Genomic DNA, 23379 nt, shown 5'->3' with positions numbered 1-23379 from the left:
GCATTAAATCAACCACTACACATCTTAAAACTAACTGTGAACCCAACACAGGCGCATTATAAAGAAAGATCAACTATTATAAAAGGAACTCGGCAAACAAAGATCCCAACTGTTTAACAAAAACATAACCTTTAGCTAAACAAATATTAAAGGCAACGCCTGCCCAGTGAACAATTAAACGGCCGCGGTATCCTAACCGTGCAAAGGTAGCATAATCATTTGTCTACTAATTATAGACCTGTATGAAAGGCAAAATGAGGGTCCAACTGTCTCTTATAATAAATCAATTAAACTGATCTCCTAGTAAAAAAGCTAGAATAACAACATAAGACCAGAAGACCCTGTGAAGCTTAAACTAAACTATTAAACCATATAATAAATACTTTCGGTTGGGGCGACCTTGGAAAAAAAAAGAACTTCCAAATAACATGATTATACCTCATACTATAAAACAGGCCAACAAGCCAATAAATGACCCAGCACAGCTGATAATTGAACCAAGTTACTCCAGGGATAACAGCGCAATCTTCTTCAAGAGCCCATATCAAAAAGAAGGTTTACGACCTCGATGTTGGATCAGGACATCCTAATGGTGCAGCCGCTATTAAGGGTTCGTTTGTTCAACGATTAACAGTCCTACGTGATCTGAGTTCAGACCGGAGCAATCCAGGTCGGTTTCTATCTATGAATATGCTCTATCCAGTACGAAAGGACCGATAAAGCAAAGCCAATACTACAAGCACGCTTTAATAACAATTAAACACCAACACATAAATTACAGCACTAAACCAAGATAAGGTTAATTAAGGACACCCTTAACAACACCCATGACCACACTAAACATCATCAACTCCCTACTATACATTCTATCAATTCTTATTGCCGTAGCATTTCTAACCTTGCTAGAACGAAAACTCCTAGGATACATACAACACCGAAAAGGGCCTAATCTAGTAGGCCCAATTGGCCTACTCCAACCAATCGCAGACGGCCTAAAACTAATTACTAAAGAAGCAACAAAACCCACTATATCATCACCCATCCTATTTACGCTATCACCAATCATAGCACTAACCCTAGCCCTCTCATCCTGAGCACCAATACCAATACCCTCCACACTAACTAACATAAACCTGGGGTTGCTATTTATTATAGCCATATCCGGCATATTCACCTACACCATCCTATGATCTGGCTGATCCTCAAACTCAAAATACCCACTAATAGGGGCTATACGCGCTGTAGCGCAAATCATCTCCTACGAAGTTACCCTAGGACTAATCATCATCTCAATAGCTGTAATATCCGGAGGATATTCACTAATACTATTCATAGAAACACAAAACCACACATGACTATTATTCTCTTCATGACCACTAGCTATAATATGATTCACATCTACACTAGCCGAAACTAACCGATCACCGTTTGACTTAACAGAAGGAGAATCTGAATTAGTATCGGGCTTCAACGTAGAATTCTCAGCCGGCCCATTTGCACTACTATTTTTAGCAGAATACACCAATATTCTGCTAATAAACACCCTATCTGCCACAATATTCATAAACCCGGGAACAATAAACCCCCAACTATTTACCATCAACCTTATAACCAAAACAATAATACTAACAATCCTATTCCTATGAATTCGAGCCTCATACCCACGATTCCGCTATGACCAACTAATACACCTCCTATGAAAACAATACCTCCCCCTAACCCTAGCCATATGCCTACTTAATACCTCCACCAGCATAGCATTCCTAGGTACACCCCCACAATGGGAGCGTGCCCGAGCAGGGACTACCTTGATAGAGTAGACACGGAGCCAACAATCTCCCGCCCCCCAAAGCCAGTATTTTACTTAAACTACTCTTTGCAAAAAAATAAATAACTCTCCTAGGACCCCCCCCCTACCCCCCCCCAATGTTTAATCCCGAATTCGACTATATGTACCCCTTAGCTTATAGTCTTTATTTCACTATGTATAATTATACATTAATGATTTGCCTCACGCCTAATAAACGGGAATTATACTATAATTATTTGTATAAAAAATCTGTTATCAAACATGAAATTTACCTCCTCATTACCCTAACTTTCCATGTTATCTTCGGCTATCCATTCTTAGTAACCATGACTATCCTGTTCCGAATGGTGTCCCATGATGTAACCCAGCCCGTGAAACCCTCTATCCTTCCACTTAAAGTACACAGTCCCGCTTTTCACGTCCATATATTGTAACTCCTCCCTTGGTGTTCTTTCCAAGACCGCTGGTTACACTCTCAAGGTCATCTTAATGGCCCGGAACCATCCCTCCCTACTTGCTTTTTAAGAGGCATTTGGTCGCACCCTTTATACTGGTACATTCACCCTCATGTTCTTATCAGCTATGCTCGTTCCACCCCTGGTTGTCCTTTTTTTCTCTACCTTTCATCTGACACTCACTTGCCCGTTACCGTTCCCCTCACCGGGGCGTAGACCATCTAGTCCGGGTGGAGCTATATTCTTGGCCTGGCACATTCCCTACCCGTGGATATACTTTTCATGTTTGTTAGACATATTTTTTCCTTGACCACAAATCATTATTAATCGATTATTATAGGTTTGTCCCAATAAATTATTTTTCAAAATTCAATTTTTAAAAGTTGAAAAAAAAACATGCGACAAAAATATAATATTCCATCCTGTCCCAAAATTCCATAGAGTTATTTTTACACCAACCTCACCCCCCCCTCTCACGCCCCGTGAAAATTATTTACTATGAAAATACCAAACACAATTTTTTAATCCGAGATTTTAACTTATTTTCTCGGAGAAAAATTTCAAACGTGAAATTCTCCCCCTTTCAAACATAGTCATTTCCGGGTTAATTTTAAAAATCTCCCGTATTTTTATATTATTAAGGTAGCAAAGCTAGGCCATGCAAAAGGCTTAAAACCTCCACACAGATGTTCAAATCATCTCCTTAATAACCTAGAAAGCTAAGACTCGAACTTAGACTAGAAAGCCCAAAACTTTCTATACTACCAATATACTACTTCCTACAGTAAGGTCAGCTAATCAAGCTATCGGGCCCATACCCCGAAAATGCCACACGGCCCCTACTAATTAACCCAATATCCTGATTAATCATCACAACAAGCATCATCTTAAGTACTACAATAATCACATCAACAACACACTGACTAATAACCTGGGTCTGTTTAGAAATTAACACTCTCTCCATAATCCCACTTATCTCAAAACCAAACCATCCACGAGCAACCGAAGCAGCAACAAAATATTACCTAATCCAAACCATAGCCTCAACAGCCATCCTATTCGCAGCCACAATAAACGCCATTAACACCTCAAACTGAGACATCCACCTTACAACAGAACCTACAGCAACAACTATAATCACCTTGGCCCTAATAATAAAAATAGCAGCCGCCCCCTTCCACTTCTGACTTCCAGATGTATCACAAGGCACAACAACACTAATTACCCTAACCATCTTAACCTGACAAAAAATTGCCCCCCTAACAATCTTATTAACAACACACGATAAAACCAATATCACACTTATACTACTATCTGCAATACTATCTATCACTGCTGGCGGTCTTGGAAGCCTAAATCAAACCCAATTACGAAAACTAATAGCCTTCTCATCAATTGCCCACACCGGGTGAATTCTAGCAACTATAACAATAGCACCAAATATTTCTATAATTACCTTCATAATCTACATCCTAACTACAACCCCGGTATTCTTACTAATAAACACCACAACCTCAACAACTATCAAAGACATGGGGGTTATATGAACCAAATCACCATACATTATAATAGCCCTATCAACAACGATCCTTTCAATAGGAGGACTACCTCCCCTATTAGGGTTTATACCAAAATGGTTAATTCTTAATAACATAGTATCCAACAGCATAATTACAGAAGCTACTTTAATAGCTATAACATCCTTACTCAGCTTATACGTATACATACGACTAATATATGTATCATCAATAATCCTACCACCACACACTACACTTATATCATTAAAATGACGAACATCAAACAAAAAACACCCAACAATAACTTCAATCATAACATTAATAACAGCCTTTCTATTACCCATATCACCAAACATATAGAAACTTAAGTTATATAAAACTAGGAGCCTTCAAAGCCCCCAAAAAAGAACACTTTAGTTTCTGCTAGAGCATGCAAAAATCACATCTCCTGCTTGCAAAGCAGATATTTTAATTAAACTAAAGCTCTCCTGGATCAGTGGGCCTCGATCCCACATAAAGCTAATTAACAGATAGCTGTCCAAACCGGCGGACTTTAACCCAGCTTCTCCGTTTTTGTCACGGTATAGAAAAACGGAGAAACCCCGGGCAGCTGCCAACTTCAGATCTGCAGTCTGACATGTTCGTACACCACGGGGTCTGGTAGCAAGGAATATCCTATACATAATTTTACAAATTACCGCTTTAATCAGCCATACTACCTGTGTTCATCACTCGTTGATTATTCTCAACAAACCACAAAGACATTGGAACCCTATACCTTCTATTTGGCGCATGATCAGGATTAATCGGGGCCTGCCTAAGCATCCTAATACGAATAGAACTCACCCAACCAGGGTCACTACTAGGCAGTGACCAGATTTTTAACGTCTTAGTTACAGCCCACGCGTTTATCATAATTTTCTTTATAGTAATACCAATTATGATCGGGGGATTTGGCAACTGACTAATTCCACTAATAATCGGAGCCCCCGATATAGCCTTTCCACGTATAAATAATATAAGCTTCTGGCTCCTACCCCCGGCACTACTTCTTCTACTATCTTCCTCCTATGTTGAAGCTGGGGCTGGCACAGGGTGGACCGTCTACCCCCCACTATCAGGAAACCTGGTACATTCAGGCCCATCAGTAGACTTAGCAATCTTCTCCTTACACCTGGCAGGCGCCTCATCCATCCTGGGGGCAATCAACTTTATTACAACATGTATTAACATAAAACCTAAATCTATACCAATATTTAACATTCCATTATTTGTCTGATCCGTGCTTATCACCGCCATTATACTGCTATTGGCCCTACCTGTGTTAGCAGCAGCTATCACCATACTTTTAACTGATCGAAATCTAAATACTTCTTTCTTTGACCCCTGCGGAGGAGGGGACCCAGTACTATTTCAACACCTATTTTGATTCTTTGGCCACCCAGAAGTATATATTCTAATCTTACCGGGGTTTGGCATCGTTTCAAGTATTATTACATTCTATACTGGAAAAAAAAACACATTTGGATACACAAGTATGATTTGAGCAATAATATCCATTGCAATCTTAGGCTTTGTGGTTTGAGCACATCACATATTTACTGTGGGCCTAGATATTGATAGTCGAGCCTATTTTACAGCAGCAACTATAATCATTGCGATTCCAACCGGAATTAAAGTGTTTGGATGACTAGCCACTCTAGCCGGAGGCCAAATTAAATGACACACCCCAATTTACTGAGCATTGGGGTTTATTTTCCTGTTCACTGTCGGCGGAATAACCGGGATTATCCTAGCAAACTCATCACTAGATATTGTACTACATGACACCTATTACGTCGTAGCACACTTCCACTACGTACTTTCAATAGGCGCAGTATTCGCTATCATAGGAGGACTTACTCATTGATTTCCACTATTTACAGGGTACACCTTAAATCAAACTATAACAAAAACCCAATTCTGAGTTATATTTACGGGGGTTAATATAACATTTTTTCCACAGCACTTTCTAGGACTATCAGGAATACCCCGACGATACTCAGACTTTCCAGATGCCTTTACCCTATGAAACACACTATCCTCTATTGGGTCGACCATTTCAATAGTAGCAGTACTTATATCTCTATTTATTGTATGAGAAGCATTAACATGCAAACGAGAAATCAATATACCACTAGGAAAAAAAACACATGTGGAATGATTCTTCGGATCTCCACCACCACACCACACACACACAGAACCCACATTTATACTAAATAACACCTACGCTCCTATTCGTAACCTTATTTCCTACATAGAATGACCTTGACCCGAGAAAAGACAGGTTTAATCTGCCATCTGTTAATTTCAAGTTAACCGCATATTATGCTTTCTTCCCGAGAACCTAGTAAACACAATTACATAGCTTTGTCATGGCTAAATCACAGCACCTGTGGTCCTCATATGCCATATGCAGGACAACTGTCACTACAAGAAGCCATAGGACCAACCATAGAAGAAGTAATTTTCCTACACGATCACGTCCTCCTACTTACCTGCTTAATAACCATAGTAATTACAATATTCACACTAACCGCAACCACAACAGCCCTTACACATAATGACCCAACAGAAGAAGTAGAACAATTAGAGGCAGCTTGAACAGCTGCCCCAATTATAATCCTAATTCTTACAGCCCTACCATCAGTTCGATCTCTATATTTAATAGAAGAAGTGTTTAACCCCTACCTAACCATCAAAGCAACAGGACACCAATGATACTGAAACTATGAGTACTCAGATGAGACTCAAATTTCATTTGACTCATACATAATTCAAACAAAAGACCTACAGAACGGCTCACCACGACTACTAGAAGTAGACCACCGCATAATTATGCCGGCAGGCCTACAAACTCGTATTGTCGTTACTGCAGAAGATGTCCTTCATTCATGAACAGTCCCCTCGCTTGGAGTAAAAGTAGATGCAGTACCAGGACGATTAAATCAACTTCCACTAGCCACATCACGAGTTGGATTATTCTTTGGCCAATGCTCAGAAATCTGCGGAGCAAATCACAGCTTTATACCTATCGCAGTAGAAGCAACCCCACTACACTATTTCGAACAATGGCTGACCTCAGAACAATCACTGAGAAGCTTTATACAGCATCAGCCTTTTAAGTTGAAGAAGAAACACTGCTTTCCTCAGTGACATGCCACAACTCGACACAGTCTATATTCTTATAATCTACCTATGAACTTGAACGATACTATATCTAATAACACAAAAAATTAAAACCATCTTAATAACAACAAATCCAACAACCTACTCCGCACCTAAAACATCAACATCTACACTATCATGACTATAAATATATTCGAACAATTTATAAGCCCAGAACTTCTAATAATTCCAACAGCCACACTATCAATATTAATCCCAATCCTACTTATCCACCATAAACCAAAACTTCTTGGAAATCGCACAACAACTGCAATCACCCTATTTCTAAAAATAGTCATAGTAAACATAACCAACCAGCTAACCCTAAGCGGACAAAAATGATGTAAAGTACTAATAAGCTTGCTAATTATAATCCTGCTATCAAATCTGCTTGGCCTACTACCATACACCTTCACATCAACCTCCCAACTATCGATAAACATAGCCATAGCCATTCCACTCTGAATAGCCACAATTATTACAGGAATAACTAAAAAATCATCAACCACATTAGCCCACATACTTCCAGAGGGCTCTCCAACCCCATTAATCCCATTCATAATCATTATTGAAACAATCAGCCTACTAATACGACCACTAGCACTAGGTGTGCGACTTACGGCTAATATCACAGCCGGCCACCTTCTTATAACCATAGTAGGCACGGCCACACTAAACTTTATCAGCACCCACATTACCATAGGAATCATAACATGACTACTACTATTTTTACTTTCCATCCTAGAACTAGCAGTAGCCTGCATCCAAGCATACGTATTTGTACTATTAATTATCCTATACCTACAAGAAAACACATAATGACCCACCAACTTCATCAATATCATCTAGTAGACCCCAGCCCATGACCACTAACAGGAGCTATGGGATCATTACTTCTAGCTTCAGGACTAGCCCTTTGGTTTCATACAAATACGACCATAGTACTAAAAATAGGACTACTCACCCTCCTACTCACAATGTACCAGTGATGACGAGATGTGGTACGAGAAAGCACCTACCAAGGACATCACACAAAAGGCGTACAAAAAAATATACGATACGGTATAATCCTATTTATTACATCAGAGGTGTTCTTCTTTCTTGGGTTTTTCTGAGCGCTATACCATGTAAGCCTGGTCCCCACCCCAGAACTAGGGGCAGAATGACCACCAACTGGAATTACCCCACTAAACCCAACAGAAGTACCACTATTAAACACAGCAGTGCTCCTCTCATCAGGAGCAACCATTACATGATCACATCACACAATAATGAGCGGTAATAAAAAAGAATCCACTTACGCCCTTATCATCACCATCATACTAGGAATTTATTTTACAGCACTACAAGCATCAGAATATATAGAAACTCCCTTCACCATCTCAGACAGTGTATACGGATCACTGTTCTTTGTAGCTACTGGATTTCACGGACTTCATGTTATAATCGGAACCACCTTTCTAATAATCTGCATAATCCGCCTTATAAAACACCACTTTACAATCACCCACCACTTCGGATACGAAGCAGCTATTTGATACTGACACTTTGTTGATATTGTATGACTATTCCTATACATCTCCGTCTACTGATGGGGGTCTTATTTCTTTAGTATAATAGTACAAGTGCCCTCCAAGCATTAAGCCCCATTAGGGAAGAAATAATGAATCTCACTACCCTTATTATAATAGCCATAATAACAGCAATAGCGCTATACACAGTCAATATCCACATTATTATAAAACCCGATATTAATAAACTATCACCATATGAGTGCGGCTTTGACCCACTAGGAAATGCTCGAACCCCTATTTCTATCCAATTCTTCTTAATTGCAATTTTATTCATTCTATTCGACCTAGAAATCGTACTTCTACTTCCCATCCCTTGAAGCATAAACACTAACCCGCCTACAACAACTATTACACTAACCATAGTACTACTAATAATCCTTACACTAGGACTGTTGTATGAATGACTACAGGGCGGGCTGGAATGAACAGAATACTACGGTAGTCTAATAGATATTTGATTTCGACTCAAAAGAACTTACCATCATAAGCCATAGTAATGGAATTAATAAAAACCACTATATACCTAACATTTATGGTTACTATAACCGCCCTATCACTACAACACAAACATCTAATACTAGCCCTAATGTGCGTAGAGACAATAATACTTATTGTATTTACAATACTAGTTATGTTTACCTCCACCTCATTAACCATGTCACAAATCCCAATACCAATTATCTTACTGACAATTTCAGTCTGCGGAGCAGCCATCGGACTAAGCCTAGTAGTTGCAATTACACGAACTCACGGAAATGACTTCTTAAAAAACTTAAATCTTTTATAATGCTAAAAATTATCTATACTACTATAATACTTATCCCAATAATTCTAATATTAAAACCAAAAATAATTTACCAAACTACAACATCATACTCATTCATTATCGCTCTGTTTAGTCTCAGCCTATTAAAACCAAACTCCAATATATACCTACACCTTGACTCCACATCAGCCCCATTATTATCACTATCATACTGACTCCTGCCAATAACAATTTTAGCTAGCCAACACACAATAATTAAAGAACCCCTACAACGACAACGAACATTCCTCACAACACTTATCATACTACAACTATTTATCTCACTAACATTTATAGCCTCTAATCTAACTCTTATATATGTTATATTTGAAGCTACCCTGATTCCAACCCTTATTATTATTACACGATGAGGACAACAAACTGAACGCCTAACCGCAGGCACATACTTCATACTATACACACTAATAACCTCAATACCACTATTAATAACCATTCTATTCTTAAACAACACAACAAACACCCCAACCTTATTTATACAAATAATACAGCCAACTAGCCCCTGGACGGAACTAACACTATGAGTAGCCTGTCTGGGGGCTTTTTTAGCAAAAATACCAATCTACGGCCTCCATCTATGATTACCAAAAGCCCACGTAGAAGCCCCAATTGCTGGCTCCATAGTACTAGCCGCAATTCTACTAAAACTAGGAGGATACGGCATTATCCGAATAATACAAATCCTGCCAACAATAAAAACAGATCTATTCCTACCATTCATTGTCCTCGCCCTATGGGGGGCAACACTAGCAAATCTAACTTGCCTACAACAAACAGACCTAAAATCCCTCATCGCATACTCATCCATTAGCCATATGGGGTTAGTAATTGCTGCAATCATAATTCAAACACAATGAAGCCTATCAGGAGCCATAGCCCTAATAATTGCCCATGGTTTTACCTCCTCCGCACTATTCTGTCTAGCCAACACCACTTATGAACGAACTAAAACCCGAATTATAGTCCTCACACGTGGGTTTCATAATATCCTACCAATACTTACAACCTGGTGATTACTAATTAACCTAATAAACATTGCAACCCCACCAACTATGAATTTCACAGGAGAACTGCTAATTGCATCCTCATTATTCAATTGATGCCCAACAACAATCATTATATTTGGATTATCAATACTTATCACAGCATCATACTCCCTGCATATATTTCTATCAACACAAACAGGCACACCACTATTAAATACATCAACGCATCCAACACACACACGAGAACACCTCCTTATAATTCTTCACATCATCCCATTAATACTAATCTCTCTTAAACCAGAACTGGTTATTTAAGTGTATGTAATTTAAAAAAAATATCAAACTGTGACTTTGACATTAGGAACAACCCTCATACATCGAGGGTGCCATAAGACCTGCTAACTCTTTAATCTGGGACTAAACACCAGCCCCCTCTACCAAAGGATAATAGCATTCCACTGGTCTTAGGCACCAAAATCCTTGGTGCAAATCCAAGTGGTAGAAATGAGCTCAATTACCCCAACAATCATCATAACCATTTTCCTATCTCTTACCATATCCATCTTAAAACCACATAACGCCAAAAAGAATCTCATATTATTATTCCTAATTAGCCTAATCCCAATTAACCAACTATCAAACAACAGTGAGCTTACACTATCACTAACACCATTAATCATTACACCAACAGAAAACATTAATATTTCCATTAACATAGACACCTTATCATTAACATTTATACCAATCACCCTATTTATCACATGATCCATCACAGAATTTTCCAGCTGGTATATAACAACCGACCCCAACAACAACAAATTTACAAAATACCTTCTATTATTCCTAATTACAATACTAGTAATTATCACAGCAAACAATATATATCAACTCTTCATTGGCTGAGAGGGTGTTGGAATCATATCCTTTCTTCTAATCGGATGATGGCACGGCCGTCAAGACGCCAACACAGCAGCCCTACAAGCAATTATCTACAATCGCATCGGAGACATCGGCCTCATTATAACAACTGCATGACTAATAACCTCATCATCAATCAACATACAAGAACTCATAGCCCAACATGAAACAATCAACATTCTCCCAATAATGGGACTATTAGCAGCAGCTACAGGAAAATCTGCACAATTCAGCCTCCACCCATGACTACCCTCAGCCATAGAAGGCCCAACACCAGTATCAGCCCTATTACACTCAAGTACAATAGTAGTAGCCGGAGTATTTCTTCTAATCCGATTACACCCAATTCTACATAACAACAACACTATAATAACCATCTGCTTACTACTAGGAGCAACAACAACAACATTTGCTGCTGCAGCAGCAACCACCCACCTAGATATTAAAAAAATCATTGCACTATCTACTACAAGCCAACTAGGCCTAATAATAACAATAGTCGGACTAAACCAACCAACCCTAGCATTCCTACACATAATCACCCACTCCTTCTTCAAGGCTATATTATTCCTATGCTCAGGCTCCTATATCCACAACCTAAACAACGAACAAGATATTCGAATAATGGGCGGACTACTAAAAACTTTACCAATAACCTCATCATTCCTAACCATCGCTAATCTATCACTTATAGGTATACCATTTTTATCCGGCTTTTACTCAAAAGACACTATTATTGAAACATTAATTAACTCACACACCAACTCCTGAGTAATTATAATTACTGTAATCGCAACCATCCTGTCAGCCTGCTACAGTACACAAATTATATTAACTACTATAACAGGATACCCACGAACTCATCATTACACCCACAAAGAAACAAAAACCACTATTAACCCATTAACCCGCCTAATACTAGCATCAATCCTAATAGGCACACTAACAAAAATCTCAACCCTACAAACCACCACAACAATTACAATACCAAAATCAATCAAACTCATAGCACTGATAGCCACCCTTATAGGCATCATTTTATCAAAAGATTTATCATACACAACCTACCACATAAAACCAAAAAAACTCAATAAACAAAACCTATTCTTTAACCAATTGGCCTTTTTTAACATTCCCCATCGAGCCATTACAATCAGCACATTAAAAATCAGCCAACAAATATCTACCGAACTAATAGATCTTTGAGCCATAGAAAACTGAGGGCCAAAAGGCCTAACAAATACAATCAAACCCTCTATTCATCTTTCAACACAACAAAAAAATATAATCAAAAACTATATAACTATATTCACCTCTAGTCTAATATTAATCCTGTTAATTATCACCGTCTAAAATGGACGAAAACCCCCAAGCCGAGACCAACCCAAAATTACCAAAATAGAAAATAACACAACTAACAACCCCCAAGAACACACAATCAAACCAACCCCCCCACTAAAATAAAAAACACTACCCCCATTTACCTCTAAACAAACTAAATCCTCCCAATTAGTATAAACCAATAAACCACCAACCCCACCTACCAGCAACCATAAAATAACAAATAATACAAAAATAAGAATAACAAAACTCTTAACCCCACTAATCTTTAAAACAACACTATCCTTCTCCACACTCACACAATACCCAAAAATAACCACCAACCCCCCTAAATACACAATATACATTACTAATGCCGCAAACGTACGACCCAGAGCAACCATAAAAATACAACAAAAAAAAGAAACCCCTATCAAAGCAATCACCCCCTGATAAGGCACAGAAATCACACTCAAAGCCACAACACTTAAAACCAAAAACAACAAAATCAAACCAAAAAAGTAATTCATTATAATCATAATTCTTGCTCAACCGAGACCTGCGGTATGAAAAACCACTGTTGTAAATCAACTACAAAAATGTCCAACCAACATATACTCATACTATTTAACCTCCTACCAGTAGGATCTAATATTTCAACTTGATGAAACTTCGGGTCTATACTACTAACCTGCTTAGCCCTACAAACCATAACCGGCTTCTTCCTAGCAATCCACTATACAGCTAATATTAACCTAGCCTTTTCATCCATTGTACACATTACACGAGATGTGCCCTACGGATGAATCATACAAAATCTCCATGCAATTGGAGCTTCTATATTTTTCATCTGTATCTATATCCACATCGCTCGTGGACTATACTACGGGTCTTTCCTAAATAAAAATGTCTGACTTTCAGGGACAATACTACTAATCATTCTCATAGCAACAGCCTTCTTTGGCTATGTATTACCATGAGGACAAATATCATTCTGAGCAGCAACAGTAATCACAAATCTATTAACAGCCGTACCATATATTGGTACAACACTAACCAATTGACTCTGAGGCGGATTTTCAATTAATGATCCAACTCTAACACGATTCTTTGCTCTACACTTCATCCTCCCATTTGCTATTATATCAATATCTTCAATTCACATCATACTGTTACACACAGAAGGCTCCAGCAACCCATTAGGAACAAACTCAGACATTGACAAAATTCCATTCCACCCATACCACTCCCACAAGGATATACTAATACTCGCTGTTATAATAACAACACTATTTATCATTATATCCTTCACCCCAAATATCTTTAACGACCCAGAAAACTTCTCAAAAGCCAACCCACTAGTAACACCACAACACATTAAACCAGAATGATACTTTCTATTTGCCTACGGCATTCTACGATCAATCCCAAACAAACTAGGAGGAACTGTAGCCCTTGTACTATCAGTAGCCATCCTGCTAACAATACCATTTACACACACCTCACATATACGATCTATAACCTTCCGCCCACTAATACAACTAGTATTCTGAACTTTAGTAGCCACATTTATCACAATTACATGAGCAGCTACTAAACCTGTAGAACCACCATTTACAACCATCGGCCAAGTAACCGCTATTCTATATTTCACGTTCTTTATTATAAACCCCCTACTTGGCTGACTAGAAAACAAAATCTCAATTACTAGTACATGCTCCAGTAGCTTATTATTAAAAGCATTGCCCTTGTAAGACAAAGCTGGGTCTACCCCTAGAGCATCAAAGAGAGATTATCCATCTCTAGCCCCCAAAGCCAGTATTTTACTTAAACTACTCTTTGCAAAAAAATAAATAACTCTCCTAGGACCCCCCCCCTACCCCCCCCTAATGTTTAATCCCGAATTCGACTATATGTACCCCTTAGCTTATAGTCTTTATTTCACTATGTATAATTATACATTAATGATTTGCCTCACGCCTAATAAACGGGAATTATACTATAATTATTTGTATAAAAAATCTGTTATCAAACATGAAATTTACCTCCTCATTACCCTAACTTTCCATGTTATCTTCGGCTATCCATTCTTAGTAACCATGACTATCCTGTTCCGAATGGTGTCCCATGATGTAACCCAGCCCGTGAAACCCTCTATCCTTCCACTTAAAGTACACAGTCCCGCTTTTCACGTCCATATATTGTAACTCCTCCCTTGGTGTTCTTTCCAAGACCGCTGGTTACACTCTCAAGGTCATCTTAATGGCCCGGAACCATCCCTCCCTACTTGCTTTTTAAGAGGCATTTGGTCGCACCCTTTATACTGGTACATTCACCCTCATGTTCTTATCAGCTATGCTCGTTCCACCCCTGGTTGTCCTTTTTTTCTCTACCTTTCATCTGACACTCACTTGCCCGTTACCGTTCCCCTCACCGGGGCGTAGACCATCTAGTCCGGGTGGAGCTATATTCTTGGCCTGGCACATTCCCTACCCGTGGATATACTTTTCATGTTTGTTAGACATATTTTTTCCTTGACCACAAATCATTATTAATCGATTATTATAGGTTTGTCCCAATAAATTATTTTTCAAAATTCAATTTTTAAAAGTTGAAAAAAAAACATGCGACAAAAATATAATATTCCATCCTGTCCCAAAATTCCATAGAGTTATTTTTACACCAACCTCACCCCCCCTCTCACGCCCCGTGAAAATTATTTACTATGAAAATACCAAACACAATTTTTTAATCCGAGATTTTAACTTATTTTCTCGGAGAAAAATTTCAAACGTGAAATTCTCCCCCTTTCAAACATAGTCATTTCCGGGTTAATTTTAAAAATCTCCCGTATTTTTATATTAAATGTTATCATAGCTTATCTAAAGCATAGCACTGAAAATGCTAAGACGGTTCTACCTGATCACACAAGGTCTTGGTCTTAAACCCCCTATTACTTCATCCCCTAATTATACATGCAAGCCTCACCATTACAGTGAAATAGCCCACCACACCATTGGCCGGAGCAGGTATCAGGCACAAGCCCACAACGCCAAGCAAAATAAGCCACGCCCCCACGGGTCAGCAGCAGTAGATAATATTAGGCCATAAGCGCAAGCTTGACCTAGCAAGAGGATATCAGGGCCGGTTAATATCCGTGCCAGCGACCGCGGTTATACGACAGACCCAAAATAATACTAATCGGCGTAAAGCACGACTAATAGCATGTCTAAACATTAGGAACGAAGCTAAACTGGGCTGTAAAAAGCCATAAGTCACACTAACCACGCCCTAATAACAAACAACTTCCACTCGTGAAAGCTAGGACACAAACTAAGATTAGATACCTTACTATGCCCAGCCTTAACACAACAATTAAATTACCCATTGTTCGCCAAATAACTACGAGTAAAAACTTAAAATTTAAAAGACTTGACGGTATCTCAAAACAACCTAGAGGAGCCTGTCTAATAACCGATACTCCACGATCACCCAACCCGCCCTAGCCTAACAGTCTATATACCGCCGTCGCCAGCCTACCTTGTGAAAGAAACAAAGTGAGCAAAATAGTCATACACTAATACGACAGGTCGAGGTGTAACTTATGGGCGGGCCAAAGATGGGCTACATTTTCTTAATCAGAAAACACGGATAAATCTATGAAATAGAAACTGAAGGCGGATTTAGCAGTACAGTGGGAATAACATACCCAATAGAAACTAACGCAATGAGATGCGTACACACCGCCCGTCATCCCTGCCAACACAACCAAAAAATTCATAAACACAAACAACCACCCAAAGCAGGGCAAGTCGTAACATGGTAAGCGTACTGGAAAGTGCGCTTAGAAACAAAAAGTAGCTTACTTAAAGCATTCGACCTACAACCGAACGACATTATAATAATCTTTTTGAGCCTATATAAATTTACCCGAATATATCAAACCAATAAAACAAAACATTTGACCTACTAAGTAGATGTGATCGAAAAGTAAATTATCCCATTAGTACCGCAAGGGAAACTATTAAGCAACAAACAGCAAAGATTAACTCTTGTACCTTTCGCATCATGGTCTAGCAAGAAACACAAGACAAGAAGAATCATAGCCTACACCCCGAAACCAGATGAGCTACTTTAAAGCAGCCAAAAGGGCACACCCTTCTCTGTAGCAAAAGAGTGGGAAGACTTAAAAGTAGATGTGAAACGCTTATCGAATCTGGAGATAGCTGGCTACCTAAAAAAGAATATAAGTTCAACCTTAAACCTAAAAAATAACTATTTATTACATAAGGGCAATCAATAGGGGTACAGCCCTATTGAAACAGGATACAACCTGAATTTGAGAGAAAAGCTTACACCCCAAAACCAGTAGGCTTTAAAGCTGCCAACTAACAAAATATCGTTAAAGAATTCTAAACAAAATTCAAATATTTAACATAAACTCCAAACCAACTAAGGGTAAACCCATATCAATGGGTACTATTATGCTAGAACTAATAATAAGATAACCTCTCTATATGCACCTATCCACTAGACCCGGATAAACCACTAGTCATTAACAGACCACAATAGGCATTAAATCAACCACTACACATCTTAAAACTAACTGTGAACCCAACACAGGCGCATTATAAAGAAAGATCAACTATTATAAAAGGAACTCGGCAAACAAAGATCCCAACTGTTTAACAAAAACATAACCTTTAGCTAAACAAATATTAAAGGCAACGCCTGCCCAGTGAACAATTAAACGGCCGCGGTATCCTAACCGTGCAAAGGTAGCATAATCATTTGTCTACTAATTATAGACCTGTATGAAAGGCAAAATGAGGGTCCAACTGTCTCTTATAATAAATCAATTAAACTGATCTCCTAGTAAAAAAGCTAGAATAACAACATAAGACCAGAAGACCCTGTGAAGCTTAAACTAAACTATTAAACCATATAATAAATACTTTCGGTTGGGGCGACCTTGGAAAAAAAAAGAACTTCCAAATAACATGATTATACCTCATACTATAAAACAGGCCAACAAGCCAATAAATGACCCAGCACAGCTGATAATTGAACCAAGTTACTCCAGGGATAACAGCGCAATCTTCTTCAAGAGCCCATATCAAAAAGAAGGTTTACGACCTCGATGTTGGATCAGGACATCCTAATGGTGCAGCCGCTATTAAGGGTTCGTTTGTTCAACGATTAACAGTCCTACGTGATCTGAGTTCAGACCGGAGCAATCCAGGTCGGTTTCTATCTATGAATATGCTCTATCCAGTACGAAAGGACCGATAAAGCAAAGCCAATACTACAAGCACGCTTTAATAACAATTAAACACCAACACATAAATTACAGCACTAAACCAAGATAAGGTTAATTAAGGACACCCTTAACAACACCCATGACCACACTAAACATCATCAACTCCCTACTATACATTCTATCAATTCTTATTGCCGTAGCATTTCTAACCTTGCTAGAACGAAAACTCCTAGGATACATACAACACCGAAAAGGGCCTAATCTAGTAGGCCCAATTGGCCTACTCCAACCAATCGCAGACGGCCTAAAACTAATTACTAAAGAAGCAACAAAACCCACTATATCATCACCCATCCTATTTACGCTATCACCAATCATAGCACTAACCCTAGCCCTCTCATCCTGAGCACCAATACCAATACCCTCCACACTAACTAACATAAACCTGGGGTTGCTATTTATTATAGCCATATCCGGCATATTCACCTACACCATCCTATGATCTGGCTGATCCTCAAACTCAAAATACCCACTAATAGGGGCTATACGCGCTGTAGCGCAAATCATCTCCTACGAAGTTACCCTAGGACTAATCATCATCTCAATAGCTGTAATATCCGGAGGATATTCACTAATACTATTCATAGAAACACAAAACCACACATGACTATTATTCTCTTCATGACCACTAGCTATAATATGATTCACATCTACACTAGCCGAAACTAACCGATCACCGTTTGACTTAACAGAAGGAGAATCTGAATTAGTATCGGGCTTCAACGTAGAATTCTCAGCCGGCCCATTTGCACTACTATTTTTAGCAGAATACACCAATATTCTGCTAATAAACACCCTATCTGCCACAATATTCATAAACCCGGGAACAATAAACCCCCAACTATTTACCATCAACCTTATAACCAAAACAATAATACTAACAATCCTATTCCTATGAATTCGAGCCTCATACCCACGATTCCGCTATGACCAACTAATACACCTCCTATGAAAACAATACCTCCCCCTAACCCTAGCCATATGCCTACTTAATACCTCCACCAGCATAGCATTCCTAGGTACACCCCCACAATGGGAGCGTGCCCGAGCAGGGACTACCTTGATAGAGTAGACACGGAGCCAACAATCTCCCGCCCCCCAAAGCCAGTATTTTACTTAAACTACTCTTTGCAAAAAAATAAATAACTCTCCTAGGACCCCCCCCCTACCCCCCCCCAATGTTTAATCCCGAATTCGACTATATGTACCCCTTAGCTTATAGTCTTTATTTCACTATGTATAATTATACATTAATGATTTGCCTCACGCCTAATAAACGGGAATTATACTATAATTATTTGTATAAAAAATCTGTTATCAAACATGAAATTTACCTCCTCATTACCCTAACTTTCCATGTTATCTTCGGCTATCCATTCTTAGTAACCATGACTATCCTGTTCCGAATGGTGTCCCATGATGTAACCCAGCCCGTGAAACCCTCTATCCTTCCACTTAAAGTACACAGTCCCGCTTTTCACGTCCATATATTGTAACTCCTCCCTTGGTGTTCTTTCCAAGACCGCTGGTTACACTCTCAAGGTCATCTTAATGGCCCGGAACCATCCCTCCCTACTTGCTTTTTAAGAGGCATTTGGTCGCACCCTTTATACTGGTACATTCACCCTCATGTTCTTATCAGCTATGCTCGTTCCACCCCTGGTTGTCCTTTTTTTCTCTACCTTTCATCTGACACTCACTTGCCCGTTACCGTTCCCCTCACCGGGGCGTAGACCATCTAGTCCGGGTGGAGCTATATTCTTGGCCTGGCACATTCCCTACCCGTGGATATACTTTTCATGTTTGTTAGACATATTTTTTCCTTGACCACAAATCATTATTAATCGATTATTATAGGTTTGTCCCAATAAATTATTTTTCAAAATTCAATTTTTAAAAGTTGAAAAAAAAACATGCGACAAAAATATAATATTCCATCCTGTCCCAAAATTCCATAGAGTTATTTTTACACCAACCTCACCCCCCCCTCTCACGCCCCGTGAAAATTATTTACTATGAAAATACCAAACACAATTTTTTAATCCGAGATTTTAACTTATTTTCTCGGAGAAAAATTTCAAACGTGAAATTCTCCCCCTTTCAAACATAGTCATTTCCGGGTTAATTTTAAAAATCTCCCGTATTTTTATATTATTAAGGTAGCAAAGCTAGGCCATGCAAAAGGCTTAAAACCTCCACACAGATGTTCAAATCATCTCCTTAATAACCTAGAAAGCTAAGACTCGAACTTAGACTAGAAAGCCCAAAACTTTCTATACTACCAATATACTACTTCCTACAGTAAGGTCAGCTAATCAAGCTATCGGGCCCATACCCCGAAAATGCCACACGGCCCCTACTAATTAACCCAATATCCTGATTAATCATCACAACAAGCATCATCTTAAGTACTACAATAATCACATCAACAACACACTGACTAATAACCTGGGTCTGTTTAGAAATTAACACTCTCTCCATAATCCCACTTATCTCAAAACCAAACCATCCACGAGCAACCGAAGCAGCAACAAAATATTACCTAATCCAAACCATAGCCTCAACAGCCATCCTATTCGCAGCCACAATAAACGCCATTAACACCTCAAACTGAGACATCCACCTTACAACAGAACCTACAGCAACAACTATAATCACCTTGGCCCTAATAATAAAAATAGCAGCCGCCCCCTTCCACTTCTGACTTCCAGATGTATCACAAGGCACAACAACACTAATTACCCTAACCATCTTAACCTGACAAAAAATTGCCCCCCTAACAATCTTATTAACAACACACGATAAAACCAATATCACACTTATACTACTATCTGCAATACTATCTATCACTGCTGGCGGTCTTGGAAGCCTAAATCAAACCCAATTACGAAAACTAATAGCCTTCTCATCAATTGCCCACACCGGGTGAATTCTAGCAACTATAACAATAGCACCAAATATTTCTATAATTACCTTCATAATCTACATCCTAACTACAACCCCGGTATTCTTACTAATAAACACCACAACCTCAACAACTATCAAAGACATGGGGGTTATATGAACCAAATCACCATACATTATAATAGCCCTATCAACAACGATCCTTTCAATAGGAGGACTACCTCCCCTATTAGGGTTTATACCAAAATGGTTAATTCTTAATAACATAGTATCCAACAGCATAATTACAGAAGCTACTTTAATAGCTATAACATCCTTACTCAGCTTATACGTATACATACGACTAATATATGTATCATCAATAATCCTACCACCACACACTACACTTATATCATTAAAATGACGAACATCAAACAAAAAACACCCAACAATAACTTCAATCATAACATTAATAACAGCCTTTCTATTACCCATATCACCAAACATATAGAAACTTAAGTTATATAAAACTAGGAGCCTTCAAAGCCCCCAAAAAAGAACACTTTAGTTTCTGCTAGAGCATGCAAAAATCACATCTCCTGCTTGCAAAGCAGATATTTTAATTAAACTAAAGCTCTCCTGGATCAGTGGGCCTCGATCCCACATAAAGCTAATTAACAGATAGCTGTCCAAACCGGCGGACTTTAACCCAGCTTCTCCGTTTTTGTCACGGTATAGAAAAACGGAGAAACCCCGGGCAGCTGCCAACTTCAGATCTGCAGTCTGACATGTTCGTACACCACGGGGTCTGGTAGCAAGGAATATCCTATACATAATTTTACAAATTACCGCTTTAATCAGCCATACTACCTGTGTTCATCACTCGTTGATTATTCTCAACAAACCACAAAGACATTGGAACCCTATACCTTCTATTTGGCGCATGATCAGGATTAATCGGGGCCTGCCTAAGCATCCTAATACGAATAGAACTCACCCAACCAGGGTCACTACTAGGCAGTGACCAGATTTTTAACGTCTTAGTTACAGCCCACGCGTTTATCATAATTTTCTTTATAGTAATACCAATTATGATCGGGGGATTTGGCAACTGACTAATTCCACTAATAATCGGAGCCCCCGATATAGCCTTTCCACGTATAAATAATATAAGCTTCTGGCTCCTACCCCCGGCACTACTTCTTCTACTATCTTCCTCCTATGTTGAAGCTGGGGCTGGCACAGGGTGGACCGTCTACCCCCCACTATCAGGAAACCTGGTACATTCAGGCCCATCAGTAGACTTAGCAATCTTCTCCTTACACCTGGCAGGCGCCTCATCCATCCTGGGGGCAATCAACTTTATTACAACATGTATTAACATAAAACCTAAATCTATACCAATATTTAACATTCCATTATTTGTCTGATCCGTGCTTATCACCGCCATTATACTGCTATTGGCCCTACCTGTGTTAGCAGCAGCTATCACCATACTTTTAACTGATCGAAATCTAAATACTTCTTTCTTTGACCCCTGCGGAGGAGGGGACCCAGTACTATTTCAACACCTATTTTGATTCTTTGGCCACCCAGAAGTATATATTCTAATCTTACCGGGGTTTGGCATCGTTTCAAGTATTATTACATTCTATACTGGAAAAAAAAACACATTTGGATACACAAGTATGATTTGAGCAATAATATCCATTGCAATCTTAGGCTTTGTGGTTTGAGCACATCACATATTTACTGTGGGCCTAGATATTGATAGTCGAGCCTATTTTACAGCAGCAACTATAATCATTGCGATTCCAACCGGAATTAAAGTGTTTGGATGACTAGCCACTCTAGCCGGAGGCCAAATTAAATGACACACCCCAATTTACTGAGCATTGGGGTTTATTTTCCTGTTCACTGTCGGCGGAATAACCGGGATTATCCTAGCAAACTCATCACTAGATATTGTACTACATGACACCTATTACGTCGTAGCACACTTCCACTACGTACTTTCAATAGGCGCAGTATTCGCTATCATAGGAGGACTTACTCATTGATTTCCACTATTTACAGGGTACACCTTAAATCAAACTATAACAAAAACCCAATTCTGAGTTATATTTACGGGGGTTAATATAACATTTTTTCCACAGCACTTTCTAGGACTATCAGGAATACCCCGACGATACTCAGACTTTCCAGATGCCTTTACCCTATGAAACACACTATCCTCTATTGGGTCGACCATTTCAATAGTAGCAGTACTTATATCTCTATTTATTGTATGAGAAGCATTAACATGCAAACGAGAAATCAATATACCACTAGGAAAAAAAACACATGTGGAATGATTCTTCGGATCTCCACCACCACACCACACACACACAGAACCCACATTTATACTAAATAACACCTACGCTCCTATTCGTAACCTTATTTCCTACATAGAATGACCTTGACCCGAGAAAAGACAGGTTTAATCTGCCATCTGTTAATTTCAAGTTAACCGCATATTATGCTTTCTTCCCGAGAACCTAGTAAACACAATTACATAGCTTTGTCA

At 38.9% G+C, this 23379-nt stretch overlaps 2 pseudogenes across 2 annotated transcripts in view; both read left to right on the top strand.

Annotated features, from left to right (window-relative positions):
* Nucleotides 1–428: 428 nt before the first annotated feature.
* LOC148110972 (NADH-ubiquinone oxidoreductase chain 2 pseudogene) overlaps nt 429–23379 on the top strand; it is a 42528-nt pseudogene continuing 19577 nt past the window's right edge. The window contains exons 1-2 of the transcript XR_015730953.1: nt 429–570; nt 3055–23379. The exon at nt 3055–23379 is cut by the window's right edge and continues 19577 nt beyond it. The product of XR_015730953.1 is annotated as an NADH-ubiquinone oxidoreductase chain 2 pseudogene (transcript). The remainder of the gene's footprint in view (nt 571–3054) is intronic.
* The window catches only part of LOC148110971 (NADH-ubiquinone oxidoreductase chain 2 pseudogene), a 25346-nt pseudogene continuing 19577 nt past the window's right edge, over nt 17611–23379 (top strand). The window contains exons 1-2 of the transcript XR_015730952.1: nt 17611–17752; nt 20237–23379. The exon at nt 20237–23379 is cut by the window's right edge and continues 19577 nt beyond it. The product of XR_015730952.1 is annotated as an NADH-ubiquinone oxidoreductase chain 2 pseudogene (transcript). The remainder of the gene's footprint in view (nt 17753–20236) is intronic.

This window comes from Pantherophis guttatus, unplaced genomic scaffold (genome assembly GCF_059756535.1).
Source record: "Pantherophis guttatus breed Tessera unplaced genomic scaffold, ASM5975653v1 scaffold_39, whole genome shotgun sequence".
NCBI classification, from domain to species: domain Eukaryota; kingdom Metazoa; phylum Chordata; class Lepidosauria; order Squamata; family Colubridae; genus Pantherophis; species Pantherophis guttatus.
The sequence above is the reverse complement of the archived record's forward strand: the minus strand, read 5'-3'. Positions and strand labels throughout refer to the sequence as shown.